Below are 25647 nucleotides of genomic sequence, written 5' to 3' on the forward strand. Positions count from 1 at the left end.
GCTTGAAAAACCGCCAAAACTTGGTGTGCCGAAAACTCCAATATGAAGAGAGTAAATCCACTGCAAGTCTGACACATCCCTGAAAATGTTTGACAACTCAATTTAATGCCAAACTACAATGAAAAAGGATCTATATATCCTTTGTTGGGTCCAATGACCATCCAAGTGAACAAAAATGCCCACATTTGCTCTCAATCAGTGTCCTAATTACTTGTCCACTGGCAAATTTTGATCACCCCCTAGAAAATTGTGTCATTGAAACTTTTAGCCTAACAACATAATCATCAATTCAATTTCAATTTCATCATCAATTCCACCATTTGTCAACTAAAGGGAGAGACCATAACTATTTACATTTGCTTTGAACTCTCCCCTTAAGATGTATGAGAGTTTCATTGTTGTACTCCCCCTTTTAGGTGCATGAGAGTATCATCTTTTCATTATTCATTGCAATATTTGTCTTCATATGAGATTGAATTTTGTGGTAAAACATATACAACCGTTTTATTGTTGATAACCACCCCAACGTAATTCCATGCATAATTAATCTTCAATGTGGCTAGTTGGTTTCATTTGCAACGTCTCTTTGATGAGTGATTCTTCTTGCCACAATGGTGACAAGGATGGAGATCAAAACAATGATCTTCCATGTGACCAATTCTTAGACAACACTGACATTTTGGCTTTTTTTTTCAACTTTCTCATTGATTGTTGATGTTGTTTGATCAAGAAATCCTCCACTGATGAATTTGATTGGTTTTGAATAATCATGAATATACAAATTGTTGTCATATTTGTCATACCCTAAACCATATCGATTTTTGTTACAATGGATTTTCTTTCATGGTTTGATGGTTGACTTGGAAAAAGAACGCTGGACTTGATCATGTACAACTTCTACACTTGAAATTATACTGTTGAGTGGCTTGGAATTATCTTCATTATTTGAAGTTGTGTTGTTGAATGACTTATGACTTTTATGTTGCAGCTCATCATGTTGTAGCTATGATTTAAGTTGGAAAAATTCAAATTCAATGGTCCATGTACATAATGTAAATGCCTTTTAATATCAGCAAGAGTGGCTTTGTTGATTTTCAGTGTCTTCAATAGTGGATAATATTAAATTGTTCAGAAACTCTAACAATTGAATACTTTACTCCATTTGAACTCGCTCGTTTGCATTTGTTTACTTAAACTTGCTTTCTTGAATTTCATGCTCGCTTGATCTTAGATTTGTATTTTGTTTATCTCAAATTCACGCTCACTTGATTTTGCTTTAACAAGCTTACGGTGTTGGCTACCATTGAAAATGCGTCCAAGTTAATGATTTTTACAATGTAATGACAAGTTCAAATGATTTTTTTGAAAGAACTCAACCCCCTATCAATTTGACTTAATGACTAGCTTGGGTGTCGAGCTCAACCGAGAATGTGCCTAATACAACTCAAATTAACTTACAAAAGATGATGATTTGCAAGTTACAATACAATTCAATCTTGTTTTGAGATGAGTCTCTTACTACTTTTATCAAGTCAATGACAATTTTGCATCAACTTACAAAGGGCATAACATATACTTTATCAACTCAATGACAACTTTAGCTTGGTTTTTCAACTTCGACTTCCTACACATAATGCACCTTGATAAAAGAAGCTTAGCATAATTTCTTGAACTTGCATTATGGCACATAAATAATCATCAAATCACTATGCACTTCTTTTGCAACCATGTTGTTTCTTCTCTACTTACAAGATTTAGTCCCTGTGTTTGAAACAATGGTTCCCATAAAAGAAAATATCGGTCTTGCAACCTCCATCCACATGCGCCTATCTCAACAAATACACGATGAGTATCTTCAAGGGACGAATATCTTCAAGGATGTATTCCGGATAACAATATTAGTTTATTGGAGAATTCTCTCCCTTCTCGCACTATTCCCTGACAATTTGGGTCCACATCTTACACCACAGAAATTTGATCCTCTTTGATATTCAAACTACATAGATTAGACTTCCAATATTTTAAAGCATGCAATCTTAGGAAGTCAATACTACATCTTTGTTTTGTTCTCATGTTGACACCTAATCATTGGGATTAGGTGAACATTTATAAATAATGTAAATAGTAAATAATGGAGAATAGGAAAATGAAGAGACACTGGGAGGTGAAGCCCAATAGTCTCTTCGTCCTTGTATATAACCATGAGCAATTTTAATGAAGAAACACAATTCAGTTTGAGGAGTTACTTCCTGGTATGACATGGTATTAGAGCCAACTCCATTTTTGGCATCCCTTTCTGCTTTTGTAACTCCCTTCTGCCATTTATTTGCAGTTTGTCCTCTGCCCCTCTCTTTTGACATAAAATCTATCATGTCTATATTCTGTAGATTGACACCTCCCTTATGCTTAGAATCCAATATGTTGGCTCATCTCCGTGACTGTAAATTGCATAGACTCTTGGATTGAATCGACGCTTAGTTGTTGTGGATTGAATGGTGCTGAAACTATGTCAGTGAGCATTGAAGGAGTTGTATGATATGCGTTGCAACTGGAGCTGTATGGTATACATTGCAACTGATTTGAGGTATGCAAATATATGTAGACTAATTTTTGAAGACCAGAATATGTTGATGCTGCCTCCATTGTGTTATTGAGGCCTCTCGACAGTCATCAAACACTGTGTTTTATCAGTTGAACGCGACCTCTCGACCCTCTCGGATGCTCTATCCCATACTCGGTCCCTTGTCTGCACTTTCCATATCACCTACGCCATGTCATAATATACCTCTAGTTATATTAACGCAACACTTTCGTTGATCACACTCCTTCCTGGTTTTTAATACCATCATGTGCGCCATTCCACAATACAACTTTGCCATAAGACACTTCCTATTGAACAATTTTTATTACCACACTGCCTGTTGAATGATTTTTATTACCACTGCATACCACTCCTCCTCCATACCATACATAATGCACACCTCCGCTCCAAAATCACCGCTCCAAAATAACATTATGATGTCATATATCATATACACTTTCTCCTCCTACGTTGACCCTCCAAACCAAACTCGTGGTTGGTTGTTGTCCATATATCTTATATCCCCGCTGGTTAATACCTCCCCCCACATACTCCCTTCCCATTTACCCCCTCCCCCATATACCACCTCCCCCAAATAATACCTCTGTCATATATATTGTATTTTTTTTACACATATTACCACCAAAAGTTCATTTTTTGGCTAGTAGAAGTACATTTTTTCTTACAATACACACATTTAAAATGCATTCATTGATCTCTATAGTTGGAGTAGTTCTCTCTGGCAAAGAGAACTATCTAGAATGTTCGCGGAAGATAAAGCACACTCTCATTTTCAATGAGTTGTGGAAATGAGTTTGTGTTGGAGAAGGAGATAATGAGCCTGTAAAGCCCACCTCAGATAAGGAGTTCACCATTTGGGAAAACAAAAACAACAAGACCCATGCCTTGATTGCTGCATTTGTAAATGAAGAGGTGAGTTGCCATATTTCACCATTTTCAAATCTTTTGAAGCCTTACAAAAGTTGAAGGAACTCTATGACTCACACTCTGAACTTGAAGTTGTCCAATTGATGATTAAATTGTTCAGTCTTGAATTAAAAAATGACGATCCTCTTGCTTTGGCATCAGAAGTAAGATCTATTATGCATGATATCAAGACCATTGATGTTGAACTAGAAATTCCTTTTATAGATTTTGTCAAGGCAATTTATCCCACTTATTCAAATTATCTTGAGTAATTGCAAGAAAATGGAAACCTCAAAGATATTACCTTTGAATCCCTTGTGAAGAAATTTACTAAGAGAAAGAGCTTTTGGGAAAAAGACAACCCCTCAGTGTTTTGAAGAAGCTGCGTGTCTTGCAAATAAAGAAAAGAATCATGTTCAAGATTCTTCTAGAAGAAGAGGTGGTCGAAGAGGAAGAGAAAGAAGAAATTTTAGAGGCAGGGGGCAGATATTCTCAAGGATAAATTTTGATCTTCATTGTATACATTGCAATAGAGATGGACATGATGCATCTACACGTAAGTTTCCTTGGGACATAATTGAGTAGGAAATAAATCAAGCCAAAGGTAAACCAATGACAAAGAGAAAGGTAAAGCACCTGAATCTGCTCACCACATTGTGGCACATTGTAATATTGGAGTAACTGAAGACTTGTTTAATTCTTTTGCTTCTTGGAAAAATGTTTGGTTGCTTGATTCAGGAGCAACTTGCCATATGACTTTTAGAAGAGATTTTTTTGAAGAATTCACTGACAATGTTGATGGAGTAGTGTACTTTGCATACGAATCAAAACTCAAGCCATCGAGGTTTGGCACAATCAAGCTCAAATTGCTTGGTCTTCCAGACTTTCTTTTGCATGATGTTTAATATCTCGCACGACTGAGGAGAAACTTGCTGTCTTTGGTCCACATCCGCCAACAAGGAAAATCCATTCATATGTTTGATGGCAAGGTTGAGGTTAGAAAAGCATTAGATCACTCACTTGTCATGACGTGGATAGAAGAAGAAAGACTTCTGAAGTTGCAAGGTACCTCTGCTCGTGCACAAAATTTCTCATACAGTTCTCATTATGATGAAGGTACATTTCCATCAAGTCTTTTATGGCATGCTAGATTTGGACACTTGAACTATGACAACCTTCACTCGTTGAAAAAATGTAGTGTTACTGGTTTGCCTACAATTCCTAGGAAACTTAAGCAATGTGATGCTCATATTCTAGGAAAGCATAGAAAACAATCTTTTCATGATTCACATTCCACATCACATAGAAAACTTGCACTCATTCATTCAAATTTATGCGGTCCAAAGTCTGTTCCTTTTGCAAATAGAAATAAATATATGATGACATTTATTGATGACTACACTAGAATGTGTTGGATTTATTTATTGAAGAGCAACTCTGATGCTTTTCAAACATTCAAGAACTTTCATACATGGATTGAAAATGATGCACAATTTCATATTGGCTATATTCCCACTGATAATAGAAAAGAATACACTTCAAATGAATTTGAAAACTATCTTCGCTAACATGGGATCAAACATCAAACAATTGTGCCTTATAATCCCCAACATAACAGAGTCGCTGAAAGAATGAACATGACAATCTTAAATATGGTACGTTCCATGTTGTTTTTCAAGAATGTAAAATTGATGTTTTGGGCTGACGCAGTTTTATGTGGCGTGTCTGTAAAGAAGAGATGTCCATCTAGTGCTATTAGAAACAAGACTCCTTATGAAATGTGGTATGGCCACATTCCTTCGGTAAAGCATCTCGGGGTCTTCGGTTCCACCTGTTATTCCTTGATGCCAAAGGAACAAAGAAACAAACTTCGTGCAAGGAGTCGTAAGTGTATCTTCTTGGGGTATTCAAATACCTCCAAAGCATACCATCTCTATGATGAAGTTAATAAGAAGTTTGTTGTATCTAGAGATGTAATATTTCTTGAATCTTCCAAAGCTGACAATGTTGTTGAGCGACAACTTGATTGCTTGGATAGATTCAGACATGAAAAATCGTTTCAAGAATTTGATAATCAGATTCCACATCTTAAAGGGGGGATTCCTATACTGGATCAATCTGTGGAATCTTCTTTTGAAGCACTTTCTCCCCCACATGAAGCTCCAACCACTAATGATACTTTCAGTGATGTGATTGACAAAATTGAGACTCGAACTTGATTTAGTCCCAACTCAGTCAACTGAGCAGTTTGGACCATCTCAGAAAGGTCCCCCAAAATGGTTGACAAAGACACTTGAAAGTGTTCATCCTAATGAGGTTGGAAAGACCGGAACAAGAAATTCAACCAGGAAAAATGGAGGTGATGTAGATGATTCTGATTCACCTATTGATATGGATGTTTCTTATGACTGTGAACTGAATTTGTCTATAGGTTTTGAACCAACTTCCTTCAAAGAAGCCGCTTCTCATGATGAATGGAAAGAGACGATGCAAAAGGAGTATGATGCCTTGATAAAGAATGGCACTTGGAAGCTGGTCAATCCTCCATTGTGAACCAAACCAATTGGCTGCAAGTGGGTCTATAAGAACAAGTATAAAGCTGATGGTTTACTTGACAAGCACAAAGCCAGACTTGTAGCAAAAGGTTTTGCACAAAAGGAAGGGGTCGATTATGAGGGGACATTTTCTCCCACAGCAAAATGGGTTGCCATTCGAACACTCTTTGCCTTGGCAACTCAGAACGATAGGAAAGTCCATCAAATGGATGTAAAAAATCCTTTTTTGAATGTAGATATGAAAGAGAATGTTTTTATGTCCCATCCATAAGGATTTATTGTGAACGGCCAAGAACACAAGCTATGCAAACTTGAGAAATTCTTGTATGGCCTCAAGCAAGCACCGGGAGCCTGGTATGAAAAGTTGACTGAGCATCTTCTAAAACTCAACTTCAAACATTATGATCTTGATGATGCAACTTTGTTTGTCAAGAAAGTTGGCAAAACAATTGTATATCTTGTGGTATATGTAGATGATCTTTTGATGACAGGGAACAATGAGAGCTACATTGCATCCATAAAGAAGGAATTGAAGAAAGGATTTGAAATGGCTGACTTGGGCTATGTTCACTACTATCTTGGTAATGAAGTAGTTTAACGTCCGAAGTCTATATTCCTTTCTCAAAAGAAGTACATTGGAGATCTATTGAACAGGTTTGACATGGCTGAGTGCAATCCTTTGACTACTCCAATGGAATAGAACTTAAAACTCACATCCATTGAAGGAAAAGAATTTGAGGATGCAACAAAGTATAGAAAACTTGTAGGAAGTCTCAACTCCCTGACTACTACCAGACCAAACATTGCGTTTGCTGTTGGAATCCTCTCTAGGTTTATGCAAAAGACTTGTGAGGAACATTGGTCTGCTGCAAAAAGAGTTCTAAAGTACTTGAAGGGAACCCGAGACTTTGGAATCAAGTATACACAGGGGGGCAACTTTAGCGTGATTGGATACTTTGATTCAGACTTCGATGGAGACAAAGAAACTGGGGTATCTACTTCAGGTTATGCTATGAGTCTTGGATCAGGCGCTATATCCTAGAGATCACGCAAACAATCAGTTCCTGTAGATTCCACAATAGAGGCAGAATATGTGGCAACAACTAAGGCAACAAAAGAAATTGTGTGGCACAGGAAGATTCTAGAAGATTTGCAGGTTAAACAAGTACATTTAACTCTGCTCATGATTGACAACACCTCTGTAATAAAGTTGGCCAAGAACCCAAAGTTTCATGATCGAACGAAGCACATCAATACAAAATACCATCTGATTCAACATCATGTTGAGGCCAAGACAATCCATCTAAGCCATTGTTCCACTAATGAACATAGTACAGGCATCTTCACCAAAGTGCTTGGAAGAGAAAAGTTTGAAAGATTTAGAACGATGCTTGGACTCACCAACATCCCTTCAGATTAAAGGGGGGAAATGTTGACACCTAATCATTGGAATTGGGTGAACATTTGTAAATAATGTAAATAGTAAATAATGGAGAATAGGAAAATTAAGAGACACTGGGAGGTGAATCCCAAAAGTCTCTCCCTCGTATATGATCATGAACAATCTTAATAAAGAAACACAATTTAGTTTAAGGAGTTACCTCCTGGCCTGACAGTTGGCAACCCATTAACAATGTAAACTTTGAAACAAGAACTGATACGATTACCCGTTTCGTAGAGGTAGCAAAAAAATGACCCGATTTTAGAAAGTGGCGATCTGGAACACTTTTTTTTTTTTTTTCTTGAGCATATTTTTGACACTTCAAATTTAATTATGTATCAAATATATATATATATATATACATATATATATATATATATATATATATATATTTTAAATGTTAGTGATTTTCATGTTGATTTTGAAACGTGTTGATACAACATCAACCTTTTTTTTAGAGGGCTTATTTTGACACTTAAATTTTTTAATGTATGAAGCGTGGATAATTTTTTTTTAAATATTACAATTTTTTTGACATAAAAAAAATAAAAATATATATAAAAAATACGAAAAAACATAAAAAATATAATATTTTATTTTATTTTATTTTTTATCCCGTAAACCATAAAAAAAATTGCAAAAAAAAAAAAAAACTATAAAATTAACTAACTAAAAATAGAAAAATTTAAAAAAGCATTAATAAAAAACTAAAAAAATAAAAATTAAAAACAAACTAGATTAAAAAAAATAGAAAATAAAAATAATTAAAAGACTATTAAAATTAAGATTAAAATCATAAAAAAAACCTAAAAAAGCCAAAATATACTCAAATTAAAAAAATCAAAAAACAATTAAAATTTTAAAAAATATACATTTTAAAATTTAAAAAAATCGACAAACATTTTAAATTTTAAAAAATATATATTTTGGATTTAAAAAAAATACCATTTAAAAAAAAAAAACATATATTTTCTATTTTTTTTAAAATAAAAAACATTTAAAAAAAAAAAAAAAAAACATATATTTATGATTAAAAAACAACAATTTAAAATTTTTAATATATATATATATATATATTATCCATTAAAAAAAACATTTAAAAAGTAAATTTTTAATAAATAAAAAAACATTATATATATATATATATATATAAAATTAAAAAAAAAAAAATCTTTTTGATTTAAAAAAACATTTAAAATATTTTAAAAATTATGATGATGATGATGATTAATGTCCGCTGAGACCAAATAATGGTCTATCGGACCTAAAGAAATAAATTATCTATTTTGATTTAAGATTTTATTCCTATGCTCAAAAAGCTTGGAGAGAAGCCTCCCGAGCTCACTATAATTTTGACATTGTAAAAGGCTAGGAAGGTCAGTATTGTAACAAAGATTGTGAAACTGAGATCTAATGTGGTTATACGCGGGGCACTCTAAGAGGAAGTGGTTTTCATCCTCGATGTTCCTATTCTCACATATATGGCAAATCCTTTCCGTCCATGGCGTTTTAGGAACTGCCCAACGACCTGTTTCACTATGGAGCTCATGAGAATTCGTTCTAATCTTTGCTATATTAATTTTCTTCTTTGAGCTAGTTAAAATAGAGAGATACTTTTGATCTTCTAGGGTGGGGTTGATGACTTTCTTATAATAACTTAATTTTCTTTTAGCCGCTAAGTCTTTCTCACACCACATTTTTTCTTTGAACTTAGAAGTAACAATATTTTTAATGTTATTTATGTTTTGCAATGCATCATTTTCGTTGATCTCCTAATAGTTTAACCAGGCCCTTGTGTCTTTATGCCACCCTCGATTGAGCCTTAGGTGGTTTTGGTCAGAATATAAATCTAGCTTAGGAAGTCTATGATCGTCTATGTTACTGATTTTGTGCTTGTACAACAGAAACCTAAGCATAGCTATGCTCTCAATAGGGGAAAGACCTGCTTCTATAAGGAGAATAGGATAGGGTGTATTACTTTTAATATATATATATATATATATATATATATTTAAATATTTAAAATTTAAAAAACAAAAAAAAAAATACATTTAAAATATTTAAATTTATTTATTTTATTTAAAAAAAACAAATAGTTGCCGCGGCCGATTTTTTTTCTTAAATAATATATATATATATATATATATATTTTAAATGTATTTTTTATTTTATTTTTAATTGTTTTTTAAAATTAAATATATTTTTAAATATTTTAAATGTTGTTTTTTAAATAATCAAAAATATATTTCGTTTTTTTTATATTTTAAATATTTTTTTAATTGAAATATATAGTTATATAAAATTTTAAATGTTTTTTTTTTAAATGTTTTTTGTTTTTTGTTTTTTTTGTTTTTATTTGAAAATATGTATATTTTTAAAATTTTAATTTTTGTTGTTTTGTTTTTGTTTTTGTTTTTTAATTTCAGTATATTTTTTATTTTTTTAATCTTAATTTTAGTAGTTTTTAATTTTAATTTTTTTTTTGTTAATTTTCTATTTTTTTTAATATAGTTTGTTTTTAATTTCTTTTTAGTTTTTGTTTATATTTTTTTTAATTTTTACTTACTTAATTTTATAGGTTTTTTTTTTTTTTTTTTTTTTTAAATTTTGTTTTTGTTTTTGTTTTGTTTTTTTTTTAAACGAGATAAAAAAAAAAGTAACATTTTTTTTGAAAATATATTTTTCTTAGTAATTTATTTCTTTATATTTTTTAGTTTTTTAATTCTTATTTTTTATAGGCTAATTTTGTTTTTTTTTTCAATATTTTTATGATTGTTTTTTTGTTATTTTATGTTTTGTTTTTAACATATATTTTTATTTATGTTTTGCGATTTTTTTGTTTTTTTTTCCATTGTTTTTATTTTTAACTTTATGTTTTCATCATTCTTTTGAAATTTGAATGTTTTTCTGAGTCCTCAAAATAAGACGAATGCCCCCTTGGAAGACACCTCTTGAAAGGGAAAATAGAGATGACCTGACCTGAAGAATTTCCTCTCCTCAATAAACTTTAACGAGAAATTTGTTCTGCACTCACATGCCACACCACATAGGTTTTAAACCTACCCAACCATGACCTGTTTGACAAGCTACACGCAACTCCACCACAGGCCACTGTTTCACAATTAGCAACTACTCTTAGATTTGGGAGGATGTGATCGCTGAGCTATCAAAACAAGTAACAATATGTTGTACACGGCCTATGCACTCCACTCTGCGCTCTCCAACAACTTCTTTGTTCGATAGCCTTCACGGAATAACTTACGCCATGCAAATTACACCACACACTGCGCATGATCCATAACTTCACACAACACTACGCAGGTCACTCTGGCCTTTACACAAGACGTTTATGTTGTTGAACTTATGGTCTCCCACAATGGAAATAAAATCAAAAACTATCTTTCTTCGGTTTTGACAGTCGAGCAAGATCTCATCGCACCGACTCCCTAACTCAACAACCGTCGATTGGAGTGAATCAATGATGATTATTTATTTGACTTCAACACTGGGTGAGTTATCAATGTAGTGAAACTAAGTGTCGTCGATCGAAATCAATGGCTCAAAAGCATTTGACTATTCAATGATGGTTGGAACTCTTTCACATGATCACAACCATTCTGTTGAGATTTTTTCTGTTTCACAAAGTAGGCAAAAATCTCTAATGTGTGACAACAATAGGAATTTGTTGCTAGATTAGCTCCAGGTTGTTGGGAGTGAGTTAATGCATCCTATATTTGCTATATGAGGATTTATGAGGCAGTTAGATCCTCTTAGCTATAAAACAGGTGTCCAGACGGATTGGGGGTGTGTGTGAGCGTTTGAGAGGAAATTAATTCTCTTGTAATCTCCTATGTTGATAATAAGATTGCCGATGCCTATGTTTGGTGGAAGTAGCCCAGAATGGTTAGGTGAACCACGTTAAACCCTGTGTCTCTTTTTATGTGATGTTTGTGATCTGCTGTTGCTTATATTTTTTTTTAGCTGCACTGACTGCTCCAACAATTGGTATCAGAGCATGTTGGAGGAGCGCTCAGTGGAGGAGTTGCGTATTGCTGCGTGGAGGTGCGTATGCCGTCCAACGGAACTATGTGATTGAGCTGTGTAAACCTGCGTGGAGGTGAATCGACCAACAGACCAGAGAAGCTGCGTGGAATCATTGTTGCGTGGAGTGTATCACTGTTCTGCTACTGCACATCGTGGAGGTGGAGCGTATATCCACTGTTCTTCTACTGCACATCGTGAAGGTGGAGCGTATATCTGGCTGCCTTGAGGAATATGTGTGCAAAGCGCTGCAGAATACGGTGAAATCAACAAGTGAGTGTCTCCATCGGTGGAATTCCCGAGTGCTCGACGAGCATTTCAGTGTGCTGCTGAAGCGTATGACAATTGGTGTGTGAATTTTTTGTGCTGGTGCGTGATGAGAATATGCGTGTTAAACATTGGATATGTTGCATTGGATATAAGATCTGATTTATATGCGTGGAGAATAGCGTTGAACCGTGTACCCATTGGTGCGTAAAAGAAAGCCAAGGAATATGCGTGTTTATTGGTGCGTAAAAGAAATCCAAGGAATATGTGTGGTCAACATTGGTGCGTAAAACCCAAAAAAAAAGGATTTTGCAGTTGGCACGTTTTTCATTAATACAGTCGCGCCAAAATACTGAAATGGCGCGGATCCTTTTCAATTAAGGGCGCTAGTGCACCAATTTTCTGATCAGCGCATATTTTAGAGGTATACATGCGCCAAATTGTCAACACTTAAAGCGATTTTTAAATGGCGCGGTTCTTGTGTTCATCAACGAGCGCCAAATTTTATTTACATTATTTTTTAATTGAAATCTGAGATTCAAACTGCAAAGCAAAGGGGGTTGTTTTTTTAAATAAAGGGAAAGGTAAACTAAGGCATAGGCGTTTATTGAGATTAATTTTTTTTTTTTTTAAATTTGGAATTGGAGATTCTTTGATTTTTAAACGAGATGGCAAAAACTCAGAGTGCCCGATTTGAAATCGAGAAATTTAATGGAAAAAATAATTTCGAGATCTGGAAGGTAAAGATGCATGATTTGCTGGTACAAAAAGGCGTGGCGAAGGCGCTGTTGGGCAGATCCAAACTGCCTTACCCCGTGACAGATGATGAGTGGAATTAATTGGATGGAAGAGCCTTGAGCGGAATTCGATTGTGTTTGGCTGATGATGTTTTATTTAACATCATGTCAGAGAAGACTGTAGCTGGTTTGTGGACGAAGTTGGAGAAGCTGTATATGATGAAATCCTTGACAAATCAGATTCTCCTGAAGCGACAACTATACAGTCTGCGAATGAAGGAAGGTACTTCCATTACTGATCATTTGAATGTTTTTAATACTCTAATGGTACAATTAGAAAGCATAGAAGTAAAATTTGAAGCCGAGGATAAAGCCATAACTTTATTGTGCTCGCTGCCTGAGTCGTGGGATCATTTTGTTACTTCTATAAGTCTTAGTTCATCCGAAACCATTGAATTTGATGATGTTTTCGGAGCTTTGTTGTGCGAGGAGACCAGGAAGCGGTCGAATGCTGACACCTCTACATTAGAGGCAATGATGGCTAGAGGTCGTTCTAGAGAAAGACGCTCTGGTAAGCGCAGCGATTCGCGTTCAAAGTCCAAGGGGAAGAAGAGTAAAGTAAAGTGCTGGTTCTACGACAAATCAGGGCATTTGAAGAAGGATTGCTGGAAGCGACAACAAACTTCTAAAGAAGCTTCATTGACATAAAAGAAGGAAGCGAACACGACTGATACAGGTTCAGCATCTGGTTCAGGTATGAGCGACGAAGTCTTATTAGTTAATTTGTCAAATCATGATCAACATTGGTTGTTAGATTCTGGTGCATCAAACCACATGTGTATTCATAGAGACTGGTTTAAGACATATAGATTAGTTAATGATGGAGTCGTGTACATGGGTAATGATGTCACATCTAATATTGTGGGAATAGGGAGTATACAGCTGCAAACGTTTGATGGGACAACCAAAATGTTAACTGATGTAAGACATGTACCAGATTTAAGAAAATATCTAATTTCATTGGGGGCACTTGATACAAATGGATATAAAACTGTCATTCAAGGTGGAGTAATGAAAATTTACAAAGGTATTTTACTAGTAATGAAAGCTAAGAAAGTAGGAAATCTGTTTCAGTTAGAAGGAAGAACAGGGTCAGTTCATGTGTCTACCGTGTCTGAACATGACAGTAGTTCCATTCGCCTATGGCATCAGAGGTTGGGCCATATGAGCGAAAGAGGGTTAAAGATTTTGGCTGATCGCAAGTTACTTCCTAATCTAAGGTCTGGAAAGTTAGATTTCTGTAAACATTGTCTGTTTGGCAAACAAAGTAAGCAAAAGTTTAAAACAGGCAAACATACTAGTAAAGGAATACTTGATTATATCCATTCAGATGTTTGGGGTCCAGCACCTACAACCTCGTATGGTGGCTCGTCGTATTTTGTCTCATTTATTGATGACTTTTCTAGAAAAGTGTGGGTCTACATGTTGAAAAGGAAGTCTGATGTTTTTACAGTTTTCAAGCAGTTTAGAGCATTGGTAGAAAACATCACTGGTAGAACTATAAAATGTTTAAGAACTGACAATGGTGGTGAGTTTACTTCCAAGGAGTTTGACAACTATTGCAAGGATGCAGGGATCGAGAGACATAAGACTACTGTTTATACTCCTCAGCAAAATGGAGTTGCTGAACGCATGAACATAACTCTTTTGGGGAGAGCAAGGAGTATGTTGAGTAACGCTGGTTTGCAGAAGGAGTTGTGGACAGAAGCGGTGGCTACAGCTTGTTATGTGATAAATCGGTCGCCATCAACAGCGATAGGTTGCAAGATTCCTCAAGAGGTATGGAAAGGTCACCCTTGTCAGAGTGTTTTGTTGTGATGCATACGCTCTAGTGCCTAAACATCAATGAACTAAATTAGATCCGAAATCGAAAAGGTATGTCTTTGTTGGGTATGGTGATGGAACAAAGGGATTTAGATTGTGGGATCCTACTACCCGCAAAATCATCATAACAGAGATGTAAAGTTTGATGAATCCTCTCTTGTACAGTTAGATGTAGATAATAAATTGAAACATGATGATGTATCTGATTTTCAGCACATTCAGTTTGACAGCACTTCTGATGATAGTCATGATGACCATAGTTTAGATTCTAGTCATGAACAGGTTTCAGAGTCAGATTATGAACAGGGTTCAGAAGGAGGTCATGAACAGGTCTCAGATAGTGATCTTGAAGAAGTTCTAACAGATGGTAGACAGCCAATTGTGGAAGCACCAGAAACATCCTTAAGGAGGTCTACAAGGATCAAACGTCCTCCGAGAAGGTATGATGATTATGTTACTTTAGTTGCTTTTACCGCTAACGATGATGAACCTTTGTGTTATCAGGAAGCTGTAGAAGGTTCAAAAAGTGACAAATGGAAAGCAACCATGAATGAAGAAATGATGGCCTTAGGTAAGAATGGCACATGGGATCTGGTTGAACTTCCCAAAGGCAGGAAAACTGTGGGATGTAAATGGGTTTTCAAAGTGAAACGGGGTGTGAATGATTCAGAGGACAGATACAAAGCAAGGCTGGTTGCAAAAGGATTTTCTTAGAAAGCTGGCATAGACTTTCATGAGATATTTTCACCAGTTGTTAAAATTGTTTCAATTAGAATTGCGTTAGCATTAGTTGCTTTCCTCATGGTGATTTAGATGAGGAAATTTATATGGAACAACCGGAAGGGTTTGTTCAGCATCACAATAAGAAATTTGTCTGCAGGCTCAAGAAGTCATTGTATGGTTTGAAGCAGTCGCCTCGACAGTGGTACAAGAAATTTGATTCTTTCATGTTGAGTCAAAAATATATAAGAAGTGAATATGATCATTGTGTTTACTTTAAGAAGTTAAGTAATGGCATGTTCATTATCTTAGTGTTGTATGTTGACGATATGCTTTTAGCAAGCAAAAGCATTGAAGAAATCAACAAGTTGAAGACTCAGATGGCAAGGACGTTTGATATGAAAGATCTAGGAGCAGCAAGACAGATTTTGGGCATGGAGATTTTCAGAGACAGGAGCAATGGTAAGCTGTGGCTATCAAAACAAAAGTATATTGAGAAAATACTTGTGAGGTTTGGTATGAACAATGTGAAGCCTGTGTCAGTCCCTTTAGCTTCCCATTTTAAGCTTTCTTCCAGTTTATGTCCTAATACAGATGAAGAAAAGGATTTTATGTCTCGAATTCCATATGCCAATGTAGTAGGATGCTTGATGTATGCGATGGTTTGTATGCGACCAGATATTTCACATGCAGTTGGGGTTGTCAGCAGGTATATGGCAAATCCGGGTAAAGAACACTGGTCAACAGTGAAATGGGTGCTTCGGTATTTGAGAGGCACAAGTAGTTATTGTATTACTTACAATAAGAGTAGTGAATCTGTTTGCGGGTATGTTGATTCTGATTTTGCAGGTGATTTGGATAAGAGAAGGTCAACTTCAGGGTATGTCTTTACTCTTGCAGGTGGAGCTATTAGCTGGATGTCAAAGCTACAAAACATTGTTGCTTTATCCACTATTGAAGCAGAATACATTGCTGCTTCGCATGCTTGCAAAGAGGCGGTTTGGTTGAAAGGTTTGCTTGGTGAGTTTGGTAGGTTACAAGACAACATCAGGTTACTTTGTGATAGTCAAAGTGCAATACATTTGGCTAAGAATCCGGCCTATCATAGTAAATCAAAGCATATTCCAATTAAGTACCATTTTGTAAGACAGGTTATCACTGAAAGGGGAGTCTCTCTTGAAAAGGTGCATACAAAGGAAAACTGTGCAGACATGTTCACGAAACCAGTTTTGTTGGAGAAACTGCGTTGGTGTTTGGATTCTCTTGGCTTGCAGAAAAGATAAAAATAATAAACAAACAGGGTATCAGGCTAATTGTTGTCAAGGTGGAGATTGTTGAGATTTTTTCTGTTTCACAAAGTAGGCAAAAATCTCTAATGTGTGACAACAATAGGAATTTTTTGCTAGATTAGCTCCAGGTTGTTGGGAGTGAGTTAATGCATACTATATTTGCTGTAGGAGGATTTATGAGGCAGTTAGATCCTCTTAGCTATAAAACAGGTGTCTAGACGGATTGGGGGTGTGTGTGAGCGTTTGAGAGGAAATTAATTCTTTTGTAATCTCCTATGTTGATAATAAGATTGCCGATGCCTATGTTTGGTGGACGTAGCCCAGAATGGTTGGGTGAACCACGTTAAACCCTGTGTCTCTTTTTATGTGATGTTTGTGATATGCTGTTGCTTATATTTTTGTTTAGCTGCACCGACTGCTCTAACACATTCATTCCACTCATCCAACGATCTATATCAATTTGGAGTGAAGGGATTTCTCCTCTTGTTTCAATGGAATAGTGCAAAGGGTTTCACAGTTTCCACAAGCATTATGTTCCTTGCTACTCACCAATCTTGACTCCTTTAGAGTTAGTGCTAGGCTTCCTTTGTTCACTGCATCTGACTGAAGTTCTGTCCACGAGATCACTCTGACCTCATTCCACCTCTACCTTAACTCTTCACTGTTGAATTTGCTAGCAGATATATGACCATAGTTGGACAAATAAAGATTACACAAGACATTGGAACTCGCTCAACCTTAGAGAATCACTTCCATTTACTCCACACGCAGGTATTCATTGTATTAAACCATTAATTTGATTTCGCGTCTATTCAGAAATACATACATTACTATCTAAACACGACAGAGAAGATAACATTCACTGTTCTCCTACTGTACTCAATAAATAGTCAAAATCTATATATTATTGTCTAGAATGAAAATTAAAAAAACTGAGGAAGTGAACTCTGTTTCATTTTTCCGCTGAAAAACCCACACACACCTCCTCACGACCGACGACCTTCTTACAAGGTGCGTTTCTCAACGGTAGAGTGGCATTTCCATTTGGACACAAGCTCCACCGAGAGAACACCACTCTGATACCAATTGGCTCTAACAAATCTCACCGCAACTCTGATATCAATTGAAGATAATTAAAGAAAATAAAAACTTAATTCAAGAGATAGAAACATGGAGGATAAGGCTTTTAAGTCTGAATCTGTATATACAAAAATAATAATGATACAATATATATACATCAAGCTATGTCTGGAGATAGTTAGTCTATCTTGGACATGCAATCTCTTGGTTGAGTGAATATCTCAACCACACACCAATATTGGAAGCTAACTAGTTCGAGAGAATCTCTCAACCAACTAGACTTCAACGAACTCCCAAGCATTAGGAATAGACTCATTCTAAAATTGATGAGCACATTAAAGACAAGTAGTAATTGTATTTTCCAAGTTTAATAATTTTATTATTTTGGACTTATTGATTGTGAGTATGAGGCTAACAATATTCAATTGGAAAATTGAAATCAATTTTGTAATCATATTGAAACCTTTATAATATTTAAACTTTTGGTCAAAATAATGTATCAACTCAGTGTTCGTAGACCCCCAATACTTCAATCAAATTGCTGTTTTTTAATATTTTATTTTATTTATTATTTATGAGGAAAAATTTGACATTTCTATGCAAGAAAAAACAAATTACCCTGAATGTGATAGTGCACTCACCAGGAAAAAAATATAGGGGTTCTATTTTATGCATCTTCCTTGTAACTTCAAAAAATGGAGAAAACCCCCATTGGAAAAGCCCCACCACAAAAGCTATTTTAGGACTCTTCATGGTATAGAGCTACAAAATCTATTTCCTCATAGACCAAAATAAATGTGGACTTGTTGACTCCAAGGAACTACCCTAATAATTTCATGACGACATGATTGTAAGTCCAATGACATGCAAGCCCAAAGCCCTATAGGCAAGGTGATTGTTGGATGATGTTGTCATTGATGTCAACCCATGGAGTTAACTGGGTTTGACTTTGAATAAAAACACCAATCATTGATGTCAAACGGTTAATGAACACTTCTTAGTAACTATCAGATTACATCAAGATGACAATTATAATGTTGGATGGTTGAAAACCCAAGTCCTAGGGTTTGGGTTCCCTGGACTGAGGATGTACCTCGACCTTATCGAGGGTTTTTGAAGGATCAAACCATTGAGTTTGTGTTGAATATCTAGGTCATTATATTCTGATCAAAGAGATGTTTATGTTGATATGTGGTAACCCTTGTGGTTCCTTCAGTTTGAGAGAAAATTGAGTTTAAAGTTGAAGACCTAGTTTCGTGGGCTAAAACCCCAGGGGTAGAGACATGACATCTTATTCACCAACGATTTTCAATATATGTCAGGGGTTGTCACCATAATATCACCTTGTATAAGTTACATAACTTCAAAAACAAAAGACAATAAATCAATCATTGACTTAATACACTCATGTGTCACCTACAAAACACACCAAAGAGGGTTAGTGTACAATTACTTAGAGTTTAATAAACAAGTTATTAACAATTAATAAACTAAATTAAATTTATTAAACATCTAACTTAAGGTTTGAAAATAAAAATTATATTAAGACATGGCATAAAACTACCTTCACTCACATGGAGTGTCCCTTTCTTGATTTACAAGTCTAATCTATTTTTTTTAATGGCAACGACTCTCTTGATTAAGTTACAAGGCTTACAAAATCAATTTTTAATAACTAAATCCCTCTAACGTCTACCTCAAAACCATATAATGTTTTGTGCCTAAATATCCTCCAACGACTACATCATAAGAAGCCCCTACCTTACACTATAAAAAGAACTTTAAGATAAGCTCACAAATCATAACTCAACACATTCTCTTGTGCATCATCTCTGTGATTTTCGGCTTAGATAACAGATTCCTGAGGCAAGATATTTCGGCCTGCCTGAGGCACAGTCCAGCAAATATTTAGGGATCTCTCTTAGAGAAACTCAGAGGTAAGGTCTCTATTTGTTTGGCATTTTTCTCATTGCTTTTATGGCATAATTCCTCCTCCAAGGCAACAAAATGTTCGCCTGGTATATTTATGTTTGAATCATTTTTTTAGGCTTCTGAGACAATAAAATGTTGGCTAGGGCATCTATGTTTCCGGCCTCCTCCTTCATTATTTCAGGCCCTCAAATCAGTAATAATTTCTTATTGTATGTACTGCCTCCTTTAGTTTTTTTAAAACAGTGTGATTAGGGCTACTCCTTGCGGCCTTATCATGAGAACTTGAAGTTGACCTAGAACTGTTTAGGAAACTATTCCAGAAAAAGTATTCGGTCTCTCTTCTAATGGTTGGTGACCTGCAAGTTATTTTAACAATCACGACTTAGTGTGACAATCTATTGATTCTTATATTGGAACCTTGACTTTACACTTAGAAAATAAGTATCATGACCTTGACCTATACACAGTGACCTGATATATAGAAAGTTATATAGTGACCTTGTAAGACAAGTGCAACAGTGAATGTGTTTTAATTTGAGACAAACTTCTTTACAACAAAGGTTGTGAATCTAATACTAACAAATAGGCAGTGTGATAATGTTATGATACAGTGACTTGTTTCCTTCATTGATATATTGACAGTGATCTTATGATAATAACATGTGTATTGTCTTATCTTTAGATTGGAGCAGCCAGATAAGGACATTGACAAGACAATTTCTATATGATAGTAACATGCTTTGAATCTCATGACAATCGTAGATGATGACACATTTGTGATATTACATGACACCTTGACATTAACCTAACTATGAGATAGGTGACCTTTTAATGACAGTACCTTGATAATGAAGTAAAACACTAATTGATATAGTGACCTTTCTATGATGAGATGCTTAACCTTGATTTAAAACACTAATTGATATAGTGACCTTTTTATGATGAGATGCTTAACCTTGATTTAACCTGTTGAATGAAACTTAACTATGATACATCGATTGGAACAATGAACTTACATCTAGTTGACAAGTATGCTTAACCAACGCTATATGACAATGTTGCAGTGCTGTTGAAGACATTGACATGACTGATTGACTTGACCTATAGGTCGAAGCACATAGATATATGACAATATTGACCTAGGGTTTGTCTTGTAGTATGACCTAGGGTTTGTGTACAATAATGAAATTGTAATCTTGCAGAGTAGCAAGTGTTGAAGACATTATCATCCAGTTGTACAACATATTGAAGTAAGAATGGATATCAGGGCTTGATCAGCTGAGCAACAGTGTTTACACGCATGCTGGTAGCTCTCCTAGGGCAGAGCTTGAGAGCATTGGTTGCAGGTCATAGGGATGACCTGAGGCACCTTGATTTGTGTCATCATTTGACAATAGTGCCAGATGGTTGCAAGATTGTGGGCAGTTTGGTATAGTACAACAACATGATATATTGAAATTTGAGCCTTGATGACTATTCATTCATGAGAAGTGACATGCAGTGATAGCCAACAGTTGTGCAATGATTTGTAGTGACATTGATATACAGTTTGTAGTGATAGTGATGTGCAGTTGAACAATGATAGATTTATGTGTAGCATTATTCAGTAATCAATTTGTGGGAACAATGATCAGTGGCTACTAGGATTCGACATTTAGTCTACATCTTTCTTACAACTATTTTACATTGATTCAGAGTACAAGGGATCTAGTGTGAAAATTGTGAAACGTGATCTACCGACTCCTCTGGGCGATTGGAGTCACCTTCAGGTTGTGGCTTGAGAATGCCTCAGGGTGGCAAGGTGGTGCTAGGGAAAGTTGTGGCTTGGACAGGGCATTGTGGCTGATAAACTAACAAGGCAATTGTTACAAGAAAATTTAGGCACATCAACCCCAACTTCTAGATTTGTATTATTAGGGTCTATCAACCCCTAATTCAGTTGTTTTCATTCCCTAATGAAGTTAACTAACATCATGCTTTCTTCCGAAGAGTTTCATGGCACCATTCATCCAAAAAATGTCCCCAAGTAGACCATTTCAAGTGGCCTTCTATCTGGCTACAATGAATGGCAGGCACTACACTGTCAGGGTGCTATGCATAGCACCTGGCCTTTGTATCACCTGTGATGGGCGAGATCCATCGAATTTTTCCAATGAATCCATTGGATTCCTCATCCAATGGATGCTTCTAGATGTTTCTAGAGGGATTGGGCTCACTTTTGGATGGGGAAGGAGATGAATGAACCTTAATCCATTATCCCTTCCTCCATGGAACCACTTCCCAAATATGGCAAAGCATTCATGAGGGCCATTAATGGCCAAACCTCCTCTTTTCAGCTATAAAAGGACCAGGCATTCAAGGATGGTCTAAGGTTGAAACTTCTAGAGCTAAGGAAATGCTGTTGGAAAGAGATTGGTAGAGAGAGTAATGTTATCATGTCAAATTATTGTTTCCATGAAGAGAAAAGGGTTTGAAGCTGGAAGCATGACATTGAATCGGACATGCATCTACATGGGTTGTAATCTTTCCTTCTATGAATAACGAGTTCTATGCTTTTTTCCATTCATGTGTTATGTGATGTATATTGTACTTTCGATTCTATAATATGTTTAGTTAACATATCGATATGTATGATTTGATGGTTTTCTGTCTCGACTTGTGTGCAGGTACCTTTCAAGTGAGTTAAGTATGGAAGGGAGTGGCGAAAGTGGTCAAAGGGAAGAGGGATCGAGCGAGAGATCCAAGTTGGTACTTTTGCTCCTCTTTATTTTATCTGTTAGTTATAGGAAAGGCAATAGAATTACTTTAACTGTTGTTCTAGACTTGCTACTAGGTCTAGGGGTTAGTCGTTCAAAAAGACACTAAATTTGCCCATAAAAAAATGGCGACTCCGCTGGGGAACTATGCTTGGATTCGGTTTCATGTTTACACAAGCTTGAAACGAAAAACTATGCTTGAATTCAGTTTCATTTTTACACAAGCTTAAAATGAAAAACTATGCTTGGATTCAGTTTCATTTTTACACAAGCTTGAAATGAAGGACTATTCTTGGATTCAGTTTCATGTTTATACAAGCTTGAAACGAAAAACTATGCTTGAAAATGGTTTACATGCCCCCAACATGATAAAAGGGAGAATCTCTTGTAACCAGATGGAAGTCATTGCGGTGACGCAGGACGGTTATCTAACACCTCTTTGGCTTCGTCCAGATAGACAAAGGTGAATGGGGTGATTCCCTTCACATAACCTACAGGGAAACTTAACTTTACCATTAGGTGCATGCCCCCTAAGCTTCATTACATTCACCTAAGTAGACTACTCATGGTTATCAGGTGGATGGAAAGAAGGTTCTTTTATGAGATCAAGTGAAAGACTCGACTGGGATTTTACGAGATCTAATGAAAGACTCGATTTGGAACTTTTCTCCAGGGGAACTTGTTTCATTTTTTAATGAGCTTGACACAAGATAAGGAACTCTGCTCATACCCTTAGTTTCATTTTTTAACGAGGTTGACACAAGACCAAGAACTGTCCTCATACTCCTTGTTTCATTTTTTAACGAGGTTGACACAAGACCAGGAAATATCCTCATACCTTACCGATCACAATGCATCGAACACAACATTTGGGAACACTGACTGCGGTATGGTAAATCCTTGGTAATTTCTCTTTAATTTACCACCAAGGTGTATATTGCAGGTTTGTGATTAGTTTGGTAAACCCTCTTGCTTAGTATCTCCAAAGTAGTCACTTTTTCTCCTTTTCGACTCCTTAAAAGAAAAGGTTCATCTGAGCACTTGTCCTTTCAAGCTCATTAAACAACGAAAGTGACTAGAGTCATCTTTTGCTTTTTCTTGACTCTTAAAAAATGAAAAAGCAAAGTTAACTTCTAGTGTTGTAAAAATTAATTGACCGCGGATAACATCCTCCACGCTTGTTTTTTAGTTGATCTTAGGTTGAAACATATGGCGAAAAATCCGGAGTCCACCAATCAAGGAATTCCTTTTGATTGGAATCCTAGTCCTTTTCCTCCGTTTGGAAATATTGGTGCTCCATATATGGCTACATTGCTCCTTCCGAGATTTACCATTGGCTTGCCAGTATTGTTGTTTTCAACCTCCTTGGTTCAAAATTTCGTGATTTCTCCGCAATCGAGTACACCCCCAACTGGACAAAATCAACCTCCAGTTGATCCTAAAGTTGACCCTTTGCCTTCTTTCTCGGTTGTTTCTTCCTCCCCTTATTCCTCTTCGCCTGGTGAAAGTATTGATACTAGTAACCAAGTGGCTAAGAAGAAGAAGAAAGGAAGAAGAAGAAAGGAAGAAGAAGAAGAAGAAGAAGCAAATTCAGCAGAGGGGCAACCAAGCAACCATTGTTTTGAATGCAACATTTGATGAGAAACCGTCCGTCAAGCCTCACAAATTTCGATATCGATGCAAACTTTGTTCAGGAGACCATCTTCTTCTAAATTTTCCTGATATTCCTCAGATCTTAGAAGAATGGTCTTCTCGTTCACATCATCCCGTGTCATCAACCTCTGGAGATCATGTTGGTGACATACCATCAACTAGTGATAGTAAAGTTCATGGAAAAAAGGGAAAAGTCAAGTTTTCATGTAGGTTATATGAAGGGAATCACCCCATTCACCTTTGTCCCTATCTGGATGAAGCCAAAAAAGTGTTGGATAACCGTCCTGCTTCATCGCATTACAGGAAACTCTCCCTAAATTCTTCACTAGTTGATGACTTGACTGACCAAAATCAACCATCAGTGGAAACCACTCTCTCTGAAAGTGAATCCTATGAGTCTATACCCAACCCAAATCAACAGGTAAAGGTAACAGTTGACCCGATTTCACCTTCAGCTAATTGTACCTTTCCCGAAGAGAGTGAACATGATATCACTCAATTTCTTTTTGTTTCTTTAGATTCTAATGAGCTTGGGGGAAATCCTCCTATTCCATCAAGACAGGAGGAAAATCCTCCCATTCTTGTAACTCAAGGGGTTAATCCTCCCGTTTCTACAGTACCCCCTCCAAGTAGTCTAGTCACTTCCATTGATTGGAATCGACTAGCAGGATACCGCCTTCCTTCTTATGTGCCTTTCCAGATCATAGTACAAGTTTGTAATATGATTGTATCTGGCACTATTATAGATGAAGGTGCGTTAGTGAGTATCCTTTCCTCAACTGCTTGGCAAGCGCTTGGTTTGCCGCCGCTTATGCCTGTTACACTGAATCTGTTGGGTTTTAACAGAAGAACCAGTCAACCATTAGGGATCCTTCCTCAGTTACGTATTACTTTGGGAGGAAAAACCGTTTATCTGAACGTGATGGTAGTCCCAGGCCCATTAGATTATAACTTACTACTTGGGTGCGACTATGTTTATGGCATGGGAGCTATTGTTTCCACACTCTTTCGAGTGATTTGTTTCTCGCATGAAGGTAGAATTGTCATCGTTGACCAAATTTCATTTCCCGGTCCAAATATGGCTCCTAGTCAACCATCTTCCCTAATTGGTCCTTTCGTACCAATGGTATCAGCCCCGCCACTGGTTAATTATGTGGCAACCCATTCCATACCTACATCAACTGACGATCAATTCAGTGATGTTGTACATCATGTACTGGGGGAATTGGAACTAGATCTCTCCTTCATGACTACTTATGAGTTGTGAACAAGGGTTTACGAGGATAGTTCATTGTCTTGTGTCAACCTCGTTAAAAATGAACAAGGGTATGAGGAAAGTTCGTTGTCTTGTGTCAGCCCCGTTAAAAAATGAAACCAAGGAATATGAGGATAGTTCTTTTACTGTGTCAACCTCGTTAAAAAATGAAACAGGTATGAGGATAGTTCTTGGTCTTGTATCAACCTCATTAAAAAATGAAACAAGGAGTATGAGGACAGTTCCTGGTCTTGTGTCAACCTCGTTAAAAAATGAAACTAAGGGTATGAGCAGAGTTCCTTGTCTTGTGTCAAGCTCATTAAAAAATGAAACAAGGTCCCCTGGAGAAAAGTTCCAAGTTGAGTCTTTGATTAGATCTCGTAAAATCCCAGTCGAGTCTTTCACTTGATCTCGTAAAAGAACCTTCATTCCATCCACCTAATAGCCATGAGTAGTCTACTTAGGTGAATGTAATGAAGCTTGGGGGGCATGCACCTAATGGTAAAGTTAAGTTTCCCTGTAGGTTATG

This window comes from Pinus tabuliformis, chromosome 1_2 (genome assembly GCF_031772625.1).
Source record: "Pinus tabuliformis cultivar Carrire ecotype Pingquan chromosome 1_2, CPIR1, whole genome shotgun sequence".
NCBI lineage: Eukaryota > Viridiplantae > Streptophyta > Pinopsida > Pinales > Pinaceae > Pinus > Pinus tabuliformis.